The sequence below is a fragment of the Protopterus annectens genome, chromosome 7.part0 (genome assembly GCF_019279795.1).
Source record: "Protopterus annectens isolate FY-2018-M chromosome 7.part0, PAN1.0, whole genome shotgun sequence".
NCBI classification, from domain to species: Eukaryota; Metazoa; Chordata; order Ceratodontiformes; family Protopteridae; genus Protopterus; species Protopterus annectens.
Window position 1 is genome coordinate 165,153,854 of NC_056739.1, and position 22,043 is coordinate 165,175,896.

Sequence of the window (22,043 nt, forward strand, 5' to 3'; positions counted from 1 at the left end):
TTCTTTCTCCTGTAATGTAGTTATTTGCACTCTACATTTCTAATATAGGTCACTGCTCTTTCTTGTTTGTATTTATCTGTGAGGCCATTTACATTTAAAGACATTAGAGAAAGCATCATTGTATTAAAAAGTTATTTTTCACACCTTTTGTGTATAATACCTTTTTAGTTAAATGTCTAGTTCCAGCTTCATGCATACACTGTTTGGCAGGTTGAACTTTTATACAATTGTTTCTTGTTATATACATTTAAGCCTATGTCACATCTTATAAAACTTTTTGTTTTATTGAAAACCCTCAAAAAAAGAAAACTAGCACACTGCAGTACCTCCTTAAAATCTGTTAATCTAATACTAACACACAAAACTATATACACCTTCAAATATTGAAGTTTTACCCTCCTAATAGGAACAAAAGTACCAAATTGACAGCCACACTCATAGACTTGAGTTAACCTAAAAGAAAGGTTAAACATGCTAAGACGCATTGTGCAGTCTGTGCTTCTACTAAGAGCTGAGTGGTTTTGTCTTATCTTTATAACTTTCCCAGCTGGGAAAACCCCTGAATGTTTTCAGAGAACATTAACTACCTTGGGAAAGCTCCTGAATGCTTTCAGAGAACATTATCTACTTTGGGAAACCCTGAATGCCTTCAGAAAATATTATCTGTTATCCAATTTCTCTTTTCTTTTTCCCCTTAGCCAATCACTCTCCACCAGACTGTAGCCAGTTTATCAGATTGTCTCGATGGAGACATGAGAACCAGACAGCCAGTTTCCCTTTATCAGATTGTTTCCATGGAAACATGAAGACCAGCTGCAAAATTGTTACTGAACTTACATGTATTTGCTAGAAAAAAAGCCTCATAATATTCAATGCTCTTTTTCATTTACTTGCTGTCTCTTAAAACGTGTTAATAAATCAATCTAGGTTTTTTAGTCCAGTCATTTTCCCATGCAAGAATGAGAAAAAGCACATTATTTTTTTTTCTTTTTTCATGCTTTTTAACCAGGCTATTTTTAATACATTGCAGTGCCTACTTTTCTTTAAACCGAACAAGAAGAGAGAGAGGGAAGGGAGAAAAAGGAACAGCAGCAGCACCTGTTTACAATCCCCATTACACTTAAAAGTAACTAAAAAAACTTTACCTTATAGCATGTAAAGAAAACCACATGCCAGAAAATCGGTACTATTTAAGAAAAAAATATTTACTTATAGTGAACTTTCTTCCTCCTCTTGCCTTCCCCAAAGCACTTTTAATAATATTAATGACAGGAAGTAGGGCATATGTTTTAGAGTCCCACAAAAGTCCAACAAACTCTGAAAAAGTCCAATATTTCCAGATTTTCTTGTTCTGTCATATTTCACAATTGCATTGTAATCCTATATTAAGTTACTGGTTTTATTACTGTCAGACCTCTCAACCAATTGGGGACAACTTTCAACAGAATCAGGGACAAGTCAAGAAAAAATCCGGGACAATCATTGACACTTTTAAAATATTAGTGCTATTAACATGAAACATTGACAGAATCAGAGCATATGAATTGATACACATTTTCTGAAGTAAAAGAAGTCTATAACTCTTAATTATTGTCATTATTCATTAAGTGTAATTCACCACCTTTTCTCCAAAAGTCACTAGTTTTAGGAGGGATTAAGAGGGACAGAGCTAAAATTTGAGTCAAAATCAGGGACGTCCCTGAAAATCAGGGACAGTTGAGAGGTATGATTGCTGTTCATCTCCAAAATCCTGTCTCTGCTTCATTTCCAACATATTCTTGATTCTTTTAGTCAACTGTCATGTTGTCTTCCTTCTCTCCAACATTTTCCATTGAAAGATTTGAAAAGGTTTCACAGGTGTAGTCCCTTGTGGTCTTTATTACCAGAAGACCAAGAAGAGAATCTCCTCCTGTTTCACAGCTTACTTTTTGTTGGACAAACTTTTGTATTTACTCCTTAACATGTACTTCATCAAAAAATGATTTTGTCCCTGGAGGGAAAAATACATTGACAGCTGGGTGCAGCAGCTTGAATCTCACACTTGCAAATCGACATTCCCTGAATAGTGGAATAAATTTGCCCCTGTTCTCTCTGGTGTACAGTGTCTATGCTGCAGTTGTGCAGCGGTAGCGTTGTTCCCTCACAGCAAGAGGTTCTCCTGTTCGATTCTCAGCTGGAGTGCCTTCTGTGTGGAGTCTGCATGTCCTCCCCATGGTCGAGTGGCATTCAAAAGACATGCATGAATGGGCGTGCCTTCGTTGAAGGTTGGACGTCGAGCTGGCACCTCGGCACTATAAAAAATATCTGCCAATCATTAGCAGATCGGAGTTCCGCTGTGGCGACCACTAACCCGGAAAAGTCGAAAGAAGAACAACATCTCTCTGGTGTACAGTGAGTAATCATTCTCCACAAACACTCTTCTGTATTCCTCTTTTAGTACTTTGTCCTTCTGCCACAATTCTGTCAGCCTCAACTCCTTTTGCTGGTAGGATTGCATCTTTACTATTAAAGATCTAGGTTGCTTTCTTATAACCAGGTTTGGAGCATGCACACGATGTGCCCTTTCAACTAACAACAACTGCTGTGGAATACCAGTCCAGTTGCTTATTTGTGCTTTCATAAAATTAATACAGTCTGTCCCTTCCAGCTTCTCTAGTATAGCTGAAAATCTCAGGTTTTCTCTACATGCTCTGTCCTCTAATTCTATTATTTTTTGAAATATCTCTTCCTGAGCAGTCTCATATTCAGCCAACATTTTCTTTAATTTGACCTCTGATTTTTGCAGCTTTGTCATCTCATCTGAATATCTATTTAAAGCTTCTTCTATTTTTTCCAGCCTTTTGTTTTTCTGTTGATGTACTCCATCAGTGTTTTGTTTATTTTAACCAGGTCTGTATCCAGTTGTCTTATACCTTCCCGTAGGTTACTGTAAGTCATTTATGAAGGTTGCATTGCTTTTAGCTGAACAGTTGCAGAAATCTCCCCAGTCAGTGCTTCTTCCTCACTTCTTGTAGCTGATTTTTCCAGGTCTTCTGTATTTCTTTATTCCTGGCATCCAGGCAGTGCATTTACTATCTAGTGACTGAAATTTACCCCTAGACACAAGTCTACCGGCTTTCTCTGCTGAGTTTTTGTTATTACACTGGGAGAGCTGGAAATAAGCTGTTACTCAATGTGCAGACATCTGGGAAGTTGGCCCAGCACAGATCGGTGTGGTATTCTAATGGTAACTACTGGTGGAGGTGCAGTCCCCAAGTTTGACAGTGTATGTATTATGTCAGTGAGCCAGTTGCCTATCCTTGTACTACTGTATGACTTACTTCCCACATGGGATATCATTACCATAGCACATGTATGGGGATAGTGTCAAAGGCCTTAGATAGGTCAACATAGGCAGCATGTCCAGTTATCCCTCATCCAGGTCTGTGGGGTAATCAGTATCTAATAAGTCCATAAGGTTCAATAAGCAAGATGCCCTTGACAAAAACAAAATGGGTATTGTGACATGTTTTAAAGGTCACCTACATCCCTGTGGATATGGTACATGCTGATTCCTTCCCCAGCCTTGCAGATAAGAGTTTTTAGCCATATAGATCAATAGTTGTAGTTATGCATGTTACCAGATTGATGTGCATTGCATAGCACACAGCATTTGATATTACATTTTGTACTGTGGTTGATATATGTGTGAAAAAAGTACTGAGACACCAGGGTTGCAGTGCTTTGGTGGGTGGCAACAGATAGATATATTGTAAATATGTGACATATTGTTAGATAGGGCCCTCAGTTTGTAATGTTTACATGTGTAATTTCATGTCATACAGAGGGAATAGACATTAAACAGCAGCAATACAGCATAATTTATACATTTCTATAGCACGTCAAGCAGCGGGTTTGCATGACTGTTAGCAAAGTACATACACATGAGAGATACCCATGTTTGTGCATAGGTAAGCAGTGCGCAGATGCGAGCCACATTGCTGAAGTCTGACAGTGAGTACTGAGTCTATAAGATATACATGCTGCTTAACTCTGTGGCAGCACGTGTTAATGTATTGATACATTCCTTGTTGAGGCCATATGGTACTGGGTTGGAATACAAGTGTATCAAATACTATTAAATACATTTAAATATATTGCTGCTGTATCTAATACTTTTAAATACATGTAAATACATTTCTGCTATTCCGTGTTGCTGCGTGTTGGTGTGCAATGCACACCTTCGCACAAAAATAGTTTAAAGAGGTGAAATGGGTAGATAGGACAGTGGTGAAATGGGAAGCAAGCAGGGGGAAGAAAGGAATGTCCAGGAGGGAGACAGGAACAAACCATTGCTATCCATTTCTTTAACAGTGTAAAGTGAACATATGTAGAAAATATTAACTGAATTTGGACTGTCACTTCCAGAGAGAGAGGGCTGACCACAATACAGTTGTGTTGTATAGCCAGTTGGACCGAATCAAGTGTGTCAAGAAGATGTGTCTGAAATGGAGAGCTATGTATGGGACGACTTTTTTTTTTTTTTTTTTTGGAGAGAGAGAGAGAGAGAGGAATGTTTGGAAGGGATGTAGGAATGTCTGGGTCAGGTAGGTTGGGTAGATGAGGAAGCAGATGCAGACAGACGAGACAAAGAAAATAAAGACTGGGATGGTGATGGACACAAAAGGTTGCGGAACACCATTATTGGGGTGAGGGTGGGGACATCTTGAACCCATGGTCGTCAAGCTGGGTGACAGTGAGAATAGAGTCCTCACCCACTGGACTGTCATCACTATCACCTCACTCTGCCACTGGCTGGAGTGCTTGAAGTCTTCTTCTTCTCCTGGTACTATATAAAATGAGGGAGAGCAACCTCTCCAGCCAGCATGGGTGTGCACCAACAGTGTGGCACACAACCCTATACACAATACCTGCCAACTCAGTGCGGGTGATAAAATCACCACCCCTGCCACTACTCCCAGAGGACCCATTGGACCAGCCTCTGGGGCAGGACTACCTTAAGAGGCAGGTAGTGCAAAAGCAGCAGAGGTGGTGCTGCCAGGTTGGCTGCCAGACATGCTAGGCAATGGTGCTGGAGCCAGTGGAGGGGGGGGGGTCAGGCAGATCTTGTCGGGCAGGCCTACCTTGCTGTGCTGTAGAGCATTTAGTGATGTGGTACACATGGATGACATGGACACATTTTGACGACATGTAATAAAATTAAAAAATAAATAAAAAAATAAAATAAAAAAGAGAGATAAGGGCTGGGCTGAGAAAGAAAAAAAAGAGATAAGATTAGTACCTTCATACAATGCATTAATACAATTATTTGACTCTATTATCTTAACTTTTTCTTTTAAGACTATCACCTCCTAACAGATAACTTTTAAGAGTACCAGCTCCTAACAGATGCACACAATACTACAGATTGCAGCACGTACTCTTTGACATGTGCATATATTGCACATATGCATTTTCCAGTTATACATATTACAGTTTACACCAGGACATTAGTGCCATTGGTATAGAGATTTTAATTTAATTTAAATATAATTGAATAATTAACAGTATTATATAGTTGGGAAGTGTGGTATTGAACCCACAACCTCTGACTAAAGTCTAATATACTCTTGGCTTGTGCTACAGACTAATGCATGCATACTTGCTTTTACAGTTGAGATATGCATGCTCAATTTGATACAACTCTATAAAATACCAAAAAAGCTATCTTTAACTTTTAATGCTGCAATAACACTACTCTTCTGCTGCATACATACCACATGCTTCCCTCATCCTTGCCAATCTAGCCCCAGAGGTTCAAACATTGACCTCCCAGTCTCTGGTAGCTGTGGAAAAAAAAAACAGAACAGAACAGAATACCATTATAAATACCAATCTTGCCTATATTTAGCTTTTAAATCTTACAAGTACTCTCTGTAGTTTATACATAGGTGTGAGATGTCCGCAGTCCTAAATTCCTTGATCCAGGCATTGAGGGTATCCCTCTTCCTCCACTGTAGGTAATTGAAATGATGCCTACATTAGTCACCAGTGTGCAGAATACTGGTGGCACTGGATACAGCCCAGGCTAAACTATCCCAAGCACTGGAAGCCAGAATAGTCCCCCTGCAGAAGCCTGGCACTATGGTTCTTAACTAGGAATCCAGTAAAAATCTTAGACTCCTGGACACCCCATTTCTGTGCACACACTCTTTGAAACTGTTGTGCTCCACTTACCAGTGCACAAACACAGTGCTCTGCATTGTGCACCTCTGAGCACTGTGTTTGCATGATGGTAAGCGGAGGCAACAGTGCCAAGCAGTGAGACATTACATAATTGCAGTTGCAATTTCAAGGTTATTGGATGTACAGGAAGTTGTGTATGTGTGTTAGGCAAATGTGAAGGCCATGCCAGTCCAGATAGCAGAAACATACTTACAGGAATATAGTACACAATATACTCACAGTCCTACACCTGTTAATAAATGTGATAATGCATAGATATATAAAGAAATAACCGACACAATACTAGAGTGTCAGCCCTCATACATACAGTTCATATCAGCTGCATTATGTCAAGTGTTATAAGTGAGAGTGACTATAATGGGAAGTGGAAAAACAGTAAAAGTGTATGGAATATGCTGTATTAGAAACCAGGACCATGTGTATGGCAGTCCTACACTTACACCTGTTGCCACAAGAAGTTTGAGAAAACTGTTGTCTCTGTTGCAGTCCATTGCTATAAACTGCAGTGTCACAACAGTAAAACAAAGGTTGCACACCTGTACTAGAACCCAGGACCATCTATACTCCAGCCCTACACTTACACTTGCTTCTACAGCACTAGTTACATGACATCCCCATTTTAATAACTATTCTTAAGGTTTCACTGTTAACCACAGTGCAACGTTGCTTAGCGGGTTTGCACAATGCATCCAGTTTTTATTTTTGGCTGTGTGGGTCCTGTCTACTTCTTAGGTGGGCTAGTTGTCCAGTTTGTGTACTGCTGCTCTTCACGCAAACCAGATAAGCATAGTCAAACCTGACATTCATTTTTCTCCATCTCCCATGATTGAGCTAAGTGGAACATCACACAAACACTGGCCAATAAAAAAAAGAGAAAAGGGAGAGGTAGTTGAAATGAGGAAAATCAATCTATGATTGCCCAGTAGTATTAATTGAATGCATCCAGTTTCTATTCTTGGCTGTGTGGGTCCTGTCTACTTCCTAGGTGGGCTAGTTGTCCAGTTTGTGTACTGCTGCTCTTCACGCAAACCAGATAAGCATAGTCAAACCTGACATTCATTTTTCTCCATCTCCCATGATTGAGCTAAGTGGAACATCACACAAACACTGGCCAATAAAAAAAAGAGAAAAGGGAGAGGTAGTTGAAATGAGGAAAATCAATCTATGATTGCCCAGTAGTATTAATTGAATGCATCCAGTTTCTATTCTTGGCTGTGTGGGTCCTGTCTACTTCCTAGGTGGGCTAGTTGTCCAGTTTGTGTACTGCCACACTTTGCGCAAACCAGATAAGCATAGTCAAACCTGACATTCATTTTTCTCCGCCTCCCGTGTTTGAGCTAAGTGGTGCATCACACAAAAACTGGCCAATAAAAAAGAGAGAAAAAAGGGAGAGGTAGTTGAAATGAGGAAAATCAATCTATGATTGCCCAGTAGTATTGAATGCATCCAGTTTCGATTTTTGGCTGTGTGGGTCCTGTCTACTTCCTAGGTGGGCTAATTGTCCAGTTTGTGTACTGCCGCACTTTGTGCAAACCAGATAAGCATAGTCAAACCTGACATTCATTTTTCTCCATCTCCTGTGTTTGCACTAAGTGGCACCTCACAAAAACACTAGCCAATAAAAAAAGAGAGAAAAGGAAGAGGTAATTGAAATGAGGAAAATCCATCTATGATGTACACACTAGAAATGTTAGTCCACATAAGATATTTCTACATAGGTCTGGATTTGAACTCTCACTATAATGCACCTTCAGAACACAGGATGGGTGCCTTATCCCTCTTTGCCAAACAAACAGATTTGCAGCAAAGAACTTAAATCAATATGCATACAACTAACTGCAACATCATCTACACTGATATCAAACCATACAAGTGTTATTTGTACATGCGTTAGTACTGGATGTAGTGCACCTAGTGATCACACAACCTGTCATGATTATTGCTTAACAATATACCACTCTGCCTTACATTTCCGGCCATTTGTTGGCCATTCTTCATTTATTTGAGCAGTAATATGAGACATGCAGTGTGTAAGCCATTCTATATCATTGGCCTTAACATCTGTGAGGATATTTAATAGAAATAATATCATATACAGTTGCCAACAAATGAACGGCAGGTTGGATGTTAAGGAACCCAACCTGTGACATGTGTGTTGCTTTCTTACATCTAACACTTTGTAGATCTAACATGACACATCCAGTGGAAGTAAGGCAGCCTGCAGTGCTGTTGTGTTTTCCTTCTGCCAACCACTAATCATTCACAGTTGCAATCCATTAAAAACAAACACTGAGGAAGTGCCTGCACTTTGTTTACATCTCCTACGTGGATCCATTTTTTGGGGGGATTCAACAATTCTAATGAGTTCACACCTCATTTGCATCTTCACCATTCTAACAGCCCCAAATCTGCATCATGTAAAAAGACAACCATGGTGCTAGACAAAGTGATGTTGAGAAGATTTGTTTATATTGAAAACACTGCACATAATGTCATTTCTTTAGGATATATCTGTCCAGAGGAGTACTGACCTTCAGAAGGTATGCTTCCATTTGGTCAGCTACATACTGCATATACTGGAATGTGTTTTAGAAAAATCTGAAGCAACGGCCTTTACACTTTCAACTATATGCTTTAGTTTGAAGTGTACTGATGGCATGGGCATGCTTGCCAAGCCACTTCAGAGGTATACATGATTGTTAGTGCAAGAAAATGGAATGCTGTGTGATAAATATGTACAAATGTTTCAGGGACAGTTCCTTTGAAAGCACTTTTAGTATTTTGAATATGGTTTGTTAGCAAAATGTGTCATTTTCCTGTTCTTTTGGGCTGGGGGGCAAAGGTGAGTTACTGTTATGGCACATACAAGGATAGACTGTTCTTTTGTTGGGGAGAGCAAAATTGAGTTACTGTTATGGCACAAGCAAGGATATGTTGCTCTTGTTACGCTCCTTGTTTTGCATCCTGCCTGGTGTTCATAATTCACATCTGTAGACTATTGTATGTTGTATGTTTATACTGCAGTGGTGGTGCTGCGGTAGCATTGTCGCCTCACAGTAAGACGTTGTCCTGTTCGATTCTCAGCTAGAGCATCTTCTGTGTGGAGACATGCATGAATGGGCAATACCTTCATTGAAGGTTGTGCGTCAGAGCTGGCAACTCGGCACATAAAAATCTACTGCCAATCATTAGCGGACTGGATTTCTGCTGTGGTGACCCCTAACCGGGAAAAGCCGAAAGACACAACAAGACTGTTGTATGTTTATACAGGTCTATATCACATAGTCGAAGTCTTATAACTTCGAACATGTAATGTTCGAACCATTATGTTCGAAGTTACAAAACTTCAACTATGCATAAAAAAAAAAAGGAAAACAAAATAAACTGTTTTAAGCAGGGGGAAAGCCCCCCTGTACCCCCCCCATCCCCCACTAATTAAATATACCAACTCCGGGATTGCACCCCATTGAACAAAATAGAAAGCTCCGCTTATGGAGATTTCCATTGAAACACTTGAACATTTACAAATTCGAACTTATGGTCTCAACCATATGAGGTTCGAACTTGTAAATATTTGACTACATGATAGGTACCCGTTTATATAGGGGGTAATACCGAGTTGCTACATTTTCTGTTTTATCTGAAATCAATTATTCAGTACTTATGTGATACTTGTATGTATTATCTTTCTGTTGTCTTTTAAGATACATAAGAGGATGCCATCCAGGTTTGTCAGTCCTTGGAGACCCCCCCCCTTACCGATGCTGAGAACTGGGTCATAGTGGATGCCTTTAGGCAACATGTTACTCTTCTACTGGAAAGGGGACAGTGAGGGCTATCAAAGGAACTGTCCTTGAAACATTTGTACATATTTATCACACAGCATTCCATTTCCATGTATTGGCAATCATGTATACCTCTGAAATGGCTTGGCAACACTGCCCATGCCATCAGTACTAGGATGCAAATTCTGCAACAGATAATTGCTGATCTGAATGCTGTGGGTGGCCATGGCAGGACATATAAGCAGGTGCCCCACAGGACCACTGACATGATCACATCTGCAATGAGGAGAGCAGCTGCAGTGAGCTGTGACCAGATGGGTACCGGGGGAGGGCCTGTTAGAGAACTACCACTAAACCCCAATGAAGAGTTTCTTGCCAATATCAGGAATCAAGAGAGCTCACACTAGAGTGCAGTACAGCATGTCCTGGATGTGGGAGCAATGGTGTTCGAGACAGCAAATGCATCCCAGGCAGGGCTTCCAGGTAGGCTTTGGTATCTCAACAGTCAAATTCTGTTTTATAGTAAAACAACTGAAATTAATACATTACTGCTGTGTCACATGTATTTTTTTTTGGGGGGTGTAAAAGATTGCTATAGTTATTAGCTTAGGTTTGAGTTGACAGCCACATTCTTGTTGAAAGTATACTTAATGGACATATAAAGGGATAAAAGTCTTACTCCCTCTGTTACTGCTAATTGTGATGATGTTGTTGTTACATCCTGCTTAACTTCTTCCAAGACTGTCTGGATTACAGAAAAGACTTCTGCAGATGGTAAGTCAAACATTTTTATGTCAGTACTGCTGAGAAATTTAAAGAAATATTTTGGCACGTGCTGTTAATGTCAGGCCTGTTGTGTGTATTGCTGTACTGTCTACAACAGTGGCAGCACTGTTACTTTGTTAGCATATATTGCAGTATAGTAGTGTAGGAGTTAATATATTCATGTGTTTGTTGCTTTTTATTACAGGTGATCATGACAGTCAGAGTGTGGGCCCTCTGCCAACTGATGTCAGTGTATCTGCAGACTCTGATGATGATGGTGGCCAAACTGAGGCACAGTCTGGGGGTGCAGAGGTTGAATCTAATGCTGAGGTTGACATACAACCATCCAATGCAATTCCATCGGACACAGCCAGTAGGCTTACTCCGACCCACTCCAGTGAGGCCACAGATACTGGGTAGGTGGAGGGCGAGGCCATTGCTCAGGGGCATGTGGCTACTGCGGCTTCATTGCCTGTTGAGTCTGGCCATAGCCAAAGTGTGGATATGGTGCCACTCAGGAGGGGTGATAGGGGTACTTGGAGGGGCCTGCTGTCCCTCCTCCACCTAGTGCAGGTGTCTCTTCCTGTGCCACTGCCATGCAGTATATGTTTAGGGCCATCATAGAGGCACAGATACAGTCCCATAGGTGCTCTAGACAAATGCTCAGGGTTTTAGATGTGGCACAGTCTGACATGCTTGACTGCCTCCACTGTGTGTTGCTGATTCAGTGGATCAGATGAATAACGTGTTGGAACAAGCGGTGTCTGTGATGGAATGTCTACTGGGAGGAGAACGGTATCCACATGGGTGTAGGTCAGCCACATCATCTGCTGTCAGCCAATGTGGCCGCACCCGATTACGCTCTGCTACAGGCAGTACTTCCACTGCTCCATCAGTGAGTTTGCTGTCCACATCTAGAAATGGCAAGCCATGGGGTCATGGTCTTGGATGTCGCCGTGAAGGGAGCTCATCCAGCAGGCGTCAGTTATGTTCAGGTAGCAGCAATGCATCTGACTATGGCATGGACGTGCCAGTGCAACTCCTGGCAGACCTAGTTCTCATCATAGGGGATGACAATGAATTGCTATCTCTACCATGCATGGCTCACACCTGTCCGACATAGACATACCAAGGTGTAGAGCCAGCACAGTGCTTGGCTGTGTTCATGCAGATACTCACACACCAATTTCACCTGGAGGACCCCTGCAGACACACACAAATCAGTACTTTTGAGAGGTGTGACTGTGTGAATCTTTAATGCCTGAGGCCTACTACTTAGTAATGGGCACATTCAAGTCAGCTAAGTCTCTGCTGTCACATGTTAAGGTGCTTTCTGTACAAATCTCCACTTTTTACTTGCTTACCAGACCAAGTAATGAAATAGAAGGATATGTCACACATTCATATTATTAAACAATATTCCAGGTTCAGGGCTTACCTTGTAAATGCAACAGTTGCCATGGTTTTAATTCATACCTGATTCTATATGGGTGTCATCAGCCATGATTCCAGTGCATAACCTGCATCCCCCAGTAAATGACCCTGTGGGATATTCCCCCTAGCAAACATCTGGTACAGCTGGGAAGTATGCCAGCTGTGTGAGTCATGGTAACTTCCAGGGTTGCCAGAACACACATTCAAGATTATTCTCTTGGCATTACACACAACTTGGCAGTTGATAGAGTGGTAGCCCTTTCTGTTTATTTAGAGCCTACTCTGTTCCCCCTGGTTGTGCCTTCATTTCTATATGTGTGCAATCTATGGCACCCAGTACTTCAGGGTAGTGTGCTACATGGCAGAACTCCATATTTCTAGCCCTCTCCTCAGAACCACAGGGAAAATATATGTGGTCACTGGCATGTTGGAGCATAGCATTCAGAAATTGGTGGAGGATCCTTGATGCTGATGCCTGTGACACCCCCAGCATGTCCCCTGTTGGTCTCTGAAAGGTATCTGTAGCTAAGATTCTATGGGCTACACATACCTTTGTCTCCACTGGGATGGGTTCCCCTTGGTTGTCTCTGGCACTGAGTTGAGGATGGCAGAGGTTGCAGAGTTCCTGCAGTGTGTCCCTGTCCACCTTGTAGTTCTCTACAATTTCCACATCATGTAGGTCGTGAAAAGTTAAATGGGGCCTGAAGATTCTTCTCCTTCTGAAGAGCTAGAGTTAAGCTGTTATTCAATGTGCAGCCATCTTGGAAGTCTAGTAGTGTGGCTTCTTTTATATTTATTTTATTTTATTTTGCTTACTATTTCTTGACTGGGTTATCTCACTCAGGCTTGTTTTCATTGGAGACCCAAGGTGGCATTTATGCCCTCTAGGAGAAATGCAGCAACATCTATCTCAAGCCAGGCTTGGGTTTGAAGCATAAACAACAGACAATTACATTATTACAATGTTTACTTCTTTTGATAATGCTTTAAAGTTTTGTACATTTTTGCCCATTTCTGGTGCTTTCCTAATGGGTATTTACTGGGTAATAACAAAACCACAAGTAAATTTCAAATGAATAGTTTTAATTAAAATAAATTAAGAAAGACCAGGTATATAGGTAAATATTCAGGGAAGTCAGTTGAAAGTATATACAAATAAACTAGCAAATTAATCCAGAGTTAAAGTATAAAGCTAGACAAAAGTCATTACTGATGGTACTTGCTTATGGAACAGAAATGTATATACTTTGCCTGAATTGTATCCTAGTAATACGTTTCTGTCCAAGATCTCATAAACAGTATTTAGTTCCATTTATTTTACAATTCTTCTTCGGCAAACCACACCCCCTCATTTTTCCAACATGAGAATTGTTTCCTTGTATGTTGCTTCATTTTCTGCTAAAATGCAGGAATCACTAAACAGCTGGAAGTCATGTTTCAGTTGCACAAATTAGAATAGCCTTGTTGTTTGTGAGACTTTAAAAGGCAGCATTTTCAGACACACATTCCTTATAAAGATGCCTTTAGGATGATATGTATTTTCCATTTGCATGAAGAAACTGTCCCTTACCATAAAAATATTTTTCTGGACTAAGTGTGCCAATAAGTGCTAATCATATAAACAGCACACTACCATTATCTCTCTGCAATTACTTTATTCCTAGGTTTTATGATTACTAAAATAAACAACCCCCTGTTCATGTAAAATTCCATTCATCATATCTGTAGGCTGATCTGAAGCTCTGAGCTCTCTACAGTAATTGTACTGCAGGCTGATGCCTACAAGGTTGTTTGCTAAGGTTTTAATTACTACATTCAGTAGCGGTGACAACGAAGGTATTCAGTAGCTTTAGTATAATAACAGTAAAAATTTTAATGCATACTAAGCATAGAGCCATGTTCATGACAGTTTCTTGTAGGGCTAACACTTTTTGTGATGACATGCATGTCTTTCTATTTGACTTGTGACTCCAGATCCCATTATGACATTTGTTAAGCATTCCACCTATCAGAAAAATGTAATGACAAATAAGAATGTTCTAATACTTCTCAAGAAAAGAACCAATCAAGAGGCCCCACCAGCCTTGAAAGGTTTAGGATTGTATTTTAAATTATTTTTGGTGCCAAAAAATAAAACAAAGGCTCTATAGGCCCATTCTAGATGCTAGTCACCTACATGTCTATTCACAATGAAGCCATTCAAAGGCAGTCTGTTCAACCTTGCCTGGGAAAGAAGACTGGATATACTGATTTGGCCTGCAGGACATACCTCTCAGTTGTCTACAAGTCTGCAGAATGTCCAGAATTTTTAATCTTATTTTTCACGTGTTCCTCTTAAAATTGATGTTTTCTGGCAAATCATTGAGGATTGCAGTCACTAAATAATAGCAGACCTTTGAGTTTCAAATATCATATCCTTCAGAAAAATGCATGCTAAGGCAAAACTTGTTATTGTAACAACTTTTTAAGTCTATAAGTGCAGTTTTTAAAACCTGTCTCTAGTTTTGAGCCTTTGTTTTCCTGTTACTTTTGGCTTTGCCCCTTATTCTTGCACTGAGAGGCTGAGCGGTATGCTGCACTATGCCTAGCTTCATGTCCGAATTTGTGAGGAATTATACAGGTTTCCACACTTCTGAGCTGGAACTAGTCATTATCAGTTCTGGACTTTCTCATTTAGACTTATCTCTGTCTATATGCTGTTCACTAAGCATATGTCTAGAGTTGCGGCTCTTCGCAGGTTGCAGGGACCAAAGTGTTTCTGTACTTGAAAGACTGTCTTTACTCCTTTCCAGACACTTTTACTAAAGCAGATTGATTAACCATTCAAAGTATTCACTTCTTTAGGGGATAATGTTAAACTGTTTGAAGTTCCATATTCTTCCTGCCCAAACGTCTGTCTTCAGGAGATGCTGTTTGGCTACCACATTATGTTCTGACTTTTTTTTGCCACAGGGCATGTTCTTCCCTCTGAAATAGACAGTGCTCTTCTTACTCAGTGTGCTGTCAGTCTGTTCCAAAACATATCTCAAAGCCCAGGGCTTAATGGCTGCATTAGCGTTCATGGTCCTCATTATCAGGCTTCATATGATGGCACTTCAGATGAACTTGAGTTCAGTGGTCTCTCAGCTCAAACTGTCTCACCCAGCCCATTTATATTTCCAAGATCTGTTGCTCTCACCTAGCATGATGGCAAGATCAGACCAGTTTCTGACAAGCAGACCTCTCCAGCTTCCATTCCTTGCTAGCAACAGTTGCTATAGATGTCTCTGTCCTAAGTTGTTGGGATACTTGAATGGGCAGATTGTTTAAGGAATCAGGGCACCTCAAGAATCTCTTCTGTATAGCATTGCCTTAGAAATGAGAACTGTCCTTGTATTCCTTTCATATTCAAGGACTCTGTCTCATGGAGTGTTGGTCAACATGGTGGTAGTCTGATACATCAAAAACAGGGATAGAACAGATGTTATCCATTCTGTTGTACAGCCATGAGAATATGGCAGTGGGCCTTTCAGTCACAATGTTTATGACAACGCACATGGAGAAGTAAATTATTTAATATACAGATTTACGCCTGTGCATCTTTCATGACACTCAAATGGTCATTCACTCACATAGCTGCCAGAAATAGCTTTTATATCTGGGGACATCCAGTCTTTGACTTCTTTACTTCTCCATTCAGTACTTAGAAGAGCAGTAATTCCTCACTGATGTCACCCTCATGGATTAACAAATGCCCTGTCATAACTATGACCTAATGACCCCCTCTTTGCTTTTCCTCCATTCCCTGTGATGATGACTTTTATGAAGAAAGCCAGATTGCACAAGTCAAAAGTGACAGCCATAGCTTCCTTTGCCCCTGACAAATATGGTTTCTTTTCACTCAACCCTTTCTTCTACACAAACCACTGGGACTTTGAATTTCCAAATTATTTACTGTCTCACCGTCTGGGAAAAATCTCCTTCAGAACCTTGTGTACTCAAATTGACAGCATGACTGCTCTATGCCTAGGGATTACTAAATTCCTGGGTCTCAGACAGGGTAGTTTGTATAAATATATATGCTCAAAGAGCTTCTACCGAAAAATCTTCTGGGGCAAATAGACCTGTTTCTTATCTTGGACAGCTCACAACGATTTATACCTCATCCCAGTCCCTAACCCTAGAGTTCTGAATTACATGGCAAAACACTTCATTTTTGGATTAAGCTATTCCTCAGTCAAGGTCCACTTGGCAGCGATTTTCATCTATTGCGGTGGCCATAATTCTGCCTTCCTAGCTTTTCTCTAGGTTTGCCAAACCCTTTTGTGAGGTACATTTCATCTTTTTTGTCCTATTCAAGATTCAGTTCTGAGTCTCCTTTTTTTTGAGCACCATTATTGAATTATCACTTGTGACATAGGCAAATTTACATTTATGCAAAACTAATCAAACTGTATTAACATTAACAAACATTGTACTTCGTATATTTCCTCATATCAAAGCAACATTACATAAATTATTCAATTCCTGCCCTATTTTCTTTAAACAAGAAACATCTTTATTAAACCATTACTTATGACATAAGCAATCATACATTTATATAAATGACAGCAAACCACACCAACACAATCCTAGTTGTAAGCATTTTACATCACAAACCATGCTGACACACTCCCAGTTGCAAACATTATACATCACTTATAATCTACCCAATCGTTTTCAGTCAAATATTACATAGCTCATTTAATTCCTGCCTTCTTTTAAACCTCATTCCTTCCCTATATATATATATATATATATATATATATATATATATATATATATTGTTCCCACATTTCCCATTTTTTCCTTTATAGTTTGCTCTTACCCTTTTCTAAAGATCTCAATTCCAGTTGTTTTACTCCTGTTACTATAATCACTACTTCTAATATAGTTGGTTTAGGTTCTGATTTCCATTTTCTGCTAATTGTTTTTTGCCAGTGACCATAATTAGACATAGCAAAGCCTTATCATGTCTAGGCAATTCCGATTCTGTATCATAGCTCAGAAAAACCATCTCCATCATCACACCAATCCTCCCACCAAGCTTCTCCAGCAGTACATCTCGCAGGGAATACCTAAAGTCCACCAACCCACTGCACTCCCAGAAAATATGTTCCCAAGTACCTCTTTCTACCATGTCATACCTCCAACATTTGCTGTCTACCTGAGGAAAAATTCTCTGGACTCTAATTGGGGTATAAAATATCTATGTTAACATTTCCAGGCAAAAATCCTAAATCTTCTAGTGTGTTGCATATCTGGGAGACATACATATATCCTTCCATTTTTTTCATTCTGAATTGCTTATCCGTCTCTCTCTTCCCAATCCTTTCTAGCCTCCTCTGATTCAGTCTTATAGTTATCATGCAATATTTTTTGTGCTATACTAATTATTCATTTTTCAATGGCAGCTTCTGCTCTAGATTCTTTTAAAAACTGTACCAGTGTCGGTCTTTCATTTAGGACCCCCTATTTCTTTACCTTTGCCTATACTCTGATATCAATCTTTGGCAGTCTCTAGCCTGCAGTCCAAATAAATTCTTGGCCTCTTTCCATTCTATTATCTCTCCCTCTCTAGTTATTTGCTCCCAGTACCTTAGTTCCTTTGCCAGTTTTCTCCAATAAATTCCAGCCATCTCTTGCCTATCTTCTGTATCCCTAATTGCAGTCATCCCTGCAGGCAGAATCTCCTTTCTCCATTCCTGTCTTGGCTTAGTTTATTGTTATTCTCCTTAAAGGCCTGAGTCCAGAATCCCAGTCTGTCCTTGTTTCTTGAGCTTCCCCCCTGTTTCAACATCATCCCTTTTATCCCTTTTCACTTTGAATTATAGTTTTCTGCTTATCCCATTTGACTCTTTCTGTCTTCCCCTCCCAGATAAAGTCCTTCTCTTTATTAATTGCTATCCACAACTTCTCCTCTGGTTGATAAAATATGCCTGACCTGTGTATAAGACTAAAAGGACTAAAAACATTTTGACTGCTTGTATCTTACTATCCATATCCATATAACAAAGCTTCCATTTTCTCAGTTTTTGTTTTATCATTTGTTTAGTCTCTTTCCACATATCCTTAGCTGCCACACCAGAATCATTTTTAATCCATACTCCTAAATACTTCATTTTATCATGTCCCCATAAATATGGATATTGCTGAACCAATTTGTGCGTGGCTACATAATTTACCGCTATTGTCTTTGTTTTAGCTTCATTCATTTTGTATCCAAAAAAGCTTTGAAACTGTCTCAAAATATTCCACAACACTGTAATATCTCTTTCTGGTTTTGTCAGGTCTAAAATAATATCGTCTGCAAATAGAGCCACCTTTTCTTGACTACCATACCAATTATATCCTTGAATTTCTGAGTCCCTTATTTTCTTTGCCAGTGGTTCTAAATATAATGTAAATAACAGTGGAAAGAGGACACCCCTGCCCAATTCCTGTACTCAAACAGAAATTATCAGAGAGGACTCACCCACTTTAATTTTCGCCTCAGATTCCTCATATATCATCCTAATCAACCATATAATTTTTTCAGGAAATACATATGCTCCCATTGCCCTGCTTGTAAAGTCCCAGCTTACTCTGTCAAATGCTTTCTCTGCATCAAGTCCATCTGACAACAATGGTATCTTCTTACATTCTGCTTCCTTCTGCATCATCAGTGTTCTGTTAATGTTGTCAAATGTTTGCCTCCCCTTCACAAAACCACATTGATCCATATATATCAATTTTGGCATTACTTTTGTCATTTTTTAGCCATTATAGAAATGAACACTTTATAATCATGGTTTAGTATTGAAATTGGCCTGTATTAAGCTGGGTCCGATGGATCTTTACCCTCTTTAGGTATTACAGCTACCACTGCTTTCTTCCAGGATGTTGGTACGTCTCCTCTTAAAATACTGTTAAACAAAACCTTCCAGATCTTTATCAGTTTTTCCTCTGATAGCTTCTAAACTTCCACATGAATACCATCTATTCCCGGGGACTTCCCTGTAGATTGGCTATACATCACAATTTTTATCTCATCTCCTCCTATCCTAACCATTAATAATTGAGCCTCATCTACCTCTAAACTTGGCATATTTAATTCTTCCATAAACATTTCCATTTGTATCTTTTCTTCATTTCCATATTTCTCTGCTTTATATAGAGTTTTATATAATTTCTGAAATATTTATAATACCTCTACAGGATCTCTTGTTACCTTTCTTGTTATAGGCTACCTAAGGTTGGCCACAGCCCTTTCTACTTTCTGTTGCCTGAGTCGTTGTGCTAAAGCTTTTTGTGCTCAGTTGTTATTATCAAAAAACAGTTACTTAACAGCAGTTTTCTAAACTCATGTATATTATCGAGGTAGTCCCTTACTTTCTGCTTAACATTCTGCAGTTGATTCTCTTCTTGTTCTGTGAAATCCCCCCTATTCTGCAATACTTGTCAGTCCCTCTAAATAATTATTGTTACTTAACCATAGCTCTCTTTCTTTTATAGCTACCCTATTTTTAAACTGCAGCTTAATTTTATCCCACTCCCCAGCTATATTTTCAGAAGAAATTTCTATCCTCTCTAATGGCTCCTGAATAATCTCCACTACCCATTCCTTAAATTCCTCTCTTTTCAACAGGTGGGAAAACACCATTGTCTCATTTTTATTTAATTTCTGTGTTTTTATTTTAGTTGTTATTGGCACATAATCTGAAATGGTTATCGGGTGCATATCAAGATCTTCAATTAAATGCACATGTTCCTGTGAAATATAAATTCTGTCTAGCCTAGCCCAATTTTTACATCTTGGGGAATAATATGTAAATTCACCCCAAACTCCTATCACTGAATTCATATCTTCCATGCCAAATATTTTCATAAATTTCTTCAATAAGCTACCCTCCTTTGTTATACTTTCCCTTCTGGGCCCCCAAGACACATCTTCAGTGTTGCAAATCAGATTCCAGTCCCTACCTACAAGTAATATTCCTTGCTGAAAACTTATTATTTCTCCCAGAATTTTCTCAAGCTGCATTATAGCAGTTTTAGGGGGGATATAAACACATGACAGTGTAATCCTCCTTCCTTGCCAGTAGCCCATTAGAATTACAAATCTGCCATTGTTATCTTTTTTATCCTCTTCTATCACTATTGGAGCTCCTCTTGCAGTTAATATAAGTACTCCTCTTTTCCTTTGTCCCATGTATTCTGCTGAATAACCATCCTGAAAACCTTTCTTTATCAAATTCACATGTTCAGTTCTAAGTGTGTCTCCTGTAACATGGCTATTTGCATACATTTTTTAAATATAGTTCACTACTCTTTCTTTTTGTATTTATCTGTGAGACTGCTGACATTTAAAGACATTACAGAAAGCATCATTACATTAAAAAGTTATTATTTCCACCTTGTTCATATAACACCGTTTTGTTAAATGTCTAGTTCATCTTTTGTGCTACATGTGCACACTGTTTGACAGGTTGAACTTTTATAAAGTTGTTTCTTGTCATATCCATTTGAGCCTATGTCACATCATACAAAACTTATCGCTTTATTGAAAATGCTCATACAAAAAAAGAAACACATCCCAATACCCCCCTAAAACCTATTAACTTAATACTAACACACAAAAAATGTACATCTTCAAATACTAAAGTTTTACCCTCTTAATTGAAACAAAAGTCCGAAACTGACAGCCACACTCACAGACTTGAGTTAACCTAAAAGAAAGGTTAAACATGCTAAGATGCATGGTACAGCCTGTGCTTCTGTTAAGTGCTAATTGATTTTGTCTTTTCTTTATAGCTCTCCCAGCTTTCAGGGAACATTATGTCATAGCCAACTTCTCTTTTCAGTTTTTCCTTCAGCCATTCACTCTCCACCAGCCTGTAGCCAGTTTCTCTTTATCAGATTGTCTCCATGGAGACACGAGAACCAGGTAGCCATTTTCTCTTTATCAAATTGTTTTCATGGAAACATGAAGGCCATCCACAGAACTGCTACTGAGCATACATGTATTTGCTAGAAAAAAGCCTCATAATATTCACTATTCTTTTTTTTTTCATTTACTTGCTTACTCTTAAAACTTGTTACTAAACCAATCTATGGTCCTTAATCCAGTCATTTCTACATGCAAAAATGAGAAAAAGCACATTAATTGTTTTTTGTCATGCTCCTTTAACCAGGCTTTTTTTCATTGTATTGTCTACATTTCTTAAAACTAAACAAAGAGAGAGAGAAGGGAGAAAGCAAAGAAAACAATAAATAACAGCAGCACCTGTTTACAATGCCCATTACACTTAAAAATAACTGAGAAAACTTCTTTATAGCATGCAAAGAAAACCATACAACACAAAAATAGTACTAGTAAGAAATTACTTACAGTTAGCTTCCCCCTCTTGCTACCCTCTCTAAAGCAGTTTTGAATATTAATGACATGAGGCAAGGCATATGCTTTAGAGTCCTCCACAAGTCCAACCGATTCTGAAAAAGTCCAATATTTCTATGTTTTCTTATTCTGTCATATTTCACACATATAATTATTGCATTGTAATCCCATATTAAGTTACTGGTTTTATTACTGTTCATCTCCATCTCCCAAATCCTGTCTCTGCTTGATTTCCAATGTACTCTTAATTCTTCTAGTCCACTCTCATGCTCCCTTCCTTCAATCCAACATTCTCCATTGAAATACTAGAAAAAGTTTCACACATTCAGTCTGTCTGTGGTCTTTATTACCAGAAGAACAAGAAGCAGAATCAGTTTCTTTTTCATAGCTCACTTTTTTTGGACAAACGTCTGTATTTCCTCCTTAGCATATACTTCATC